At 56.6% G+C, this 1,717-nt stretch overlaps 1 pseudogene; it reads left to right on the plus strand.

Moving 5' to 3' along the window:
* Positions 1–1,717, plus strand: part of LOC101572309 — a 10,743-nt pseudogene that overhangs the window by 8,140 nt on the left and 886 nt on the right.

A 1,717-nucleotide genomic window follows, 5' to 3' on the forward strand; every position in this document is an offset into this window, starting at 1 on the left:
AGTGCACACGCTCCAGGATGTGTGTCTGACAGCCCTCCTGCGCAGTCCTGACAATCCTCCATAACCAGTCTGGAGCAAAGCCATGCTGAGGACAGGGGTGAGATCCAGCACCCTGGCAGCTAGCTGGTCCCCCTCTTCCTGGAAACCACATCTGACCTCAGGCACCTTGAAGGAAGGGTCTGGTCAGGTCCAGCCACAGCCAGCCCTGAGCCCGCCCTGGTGCCCAGAGCTTGCTGGTCTGTGGAAGTAAGGAGCCCTTTTACTTCACAGGCCCACGCTGGCCTGGGCATTGCCCAGAGGTGGGTGGTGGGTGAGCGTTAGGCCAAGCCTACAGGTCACCTATGAGCTGCTGAGATGAGAACATCCAGACCACTAATTCAGAGGCCACCATGTGGGTGGGTGGGCAGTCAGCACAAGGTCAGGCAGATGGCAAGGGTGCCTCTTGCACAAGTGAGACTGCCTGGCCCTGCCTAGGTCCACCCAGGTTAGCATGTTGGTGGGCATCTGGCAGCTGTGGATCAGCAACTTCATGCAGACCCAAGCAGTGTGGCCATGGGAGGGACACACCTGGCTGCACAGCCCCCCCCCCCCATCCTCCTGCCATGCCTCTGCTCTTGCCTTTCACAGGCAGCACCCTAAGTCCCTTCTGGAAAGGCATCAGAGGCCAGGCTGCCCCCAAGGAAGCCAGGTCTGGATCTCCAAGGTAAGTGCCCCTGTGACCCTGCTTTAGCCCAGCAGTGATGAGGGACTCACTGCTCCCTTCTGATTCCACACCCTTGGGGCAAAATCAAAGGTCCCCTGGCATGGGAGCCTGGGCATCCTCAGAGCACCAGTTAGGGCCGAGCATGCTTCGCTGCAGCCCAGCGTCTCCTCCAGGCTGCCCGTGCAGCTGCTCGAAGACACTTGTGCAAACCATCCTCTCCCCACCTGCAGCCTGACTCTGAGCCCAGAGCGCACACACACACACACACACACACACACACACACACACACGCCCACTGTCCTGCTGGTGCTGGAGAACGGGCAGAGTCACACTGTCAGAGGAAGGGCTACAGGTGTCACCGCCCCAGTGCTCTCCTGCTCTGTGCTCTGAGCCAGGGCCCTGGGCGGGGCTGGCACCCCTATGCACCTCACCTCGGTCCTATGGAACGCCAACATGGATCAAACATAGGACCGATGACAGCAGCAAACAAGCACTTTGATTTCTGGGGTTGGAGAGTCCAAGGGGCTCCTTTCAGGGAAATGGTGGAGTTTTGAGGTAGGAGTGAAAAAAGAATCTTCTCTCACCTGTGCCCCTCTTGAGGGCATTACCTGCTCCCTCCCACGAACAATCTCAGGAAGACACAGAAGTTGGGGGTGCAATGACAAAGGCCTGGGACTCAGGACCCAGAGCGTGAGCTAGAGGACTCAGGTTCAGGTGTTCCCAGATGTTGGAAGCCAGATCCCTGGCTTCACCTTGCAGAACAAACACTGATAAAGAATGGAATGTGGCAACATGCTCAGCTTCCTTGACCCGAAGCTTGGGCAACGGGCCCAGTGACAGACTCAGTGTTCCTTCATAAGTGGTCTTTTGTATGTCATCTTGGCCCTGGGAACCTATTCTATCCCCAGAGAAACTAGAAAGTTTAGTTAACTGGGATAAATGTTGAGCACAAGATCAAGATTTTTTATCTTGTATATTGTTCTGTTTATTAAATGGGCTTATCCGCGGGGCGCG

Source organism: Octodon degus, unplaced genomic scaffold (genome assembly GCF_000260255.1).
Source record: "Octodon degus isolate 3935 unplaced genomic scaffold, OctDeg1.0 scaffold00112, whole genome shotgun sequence".
NCBI lineage: Eukaryota > Metazoa > Chordata > Mammalia > Rodentia > Octodontidae > Octodon > Octodon degus.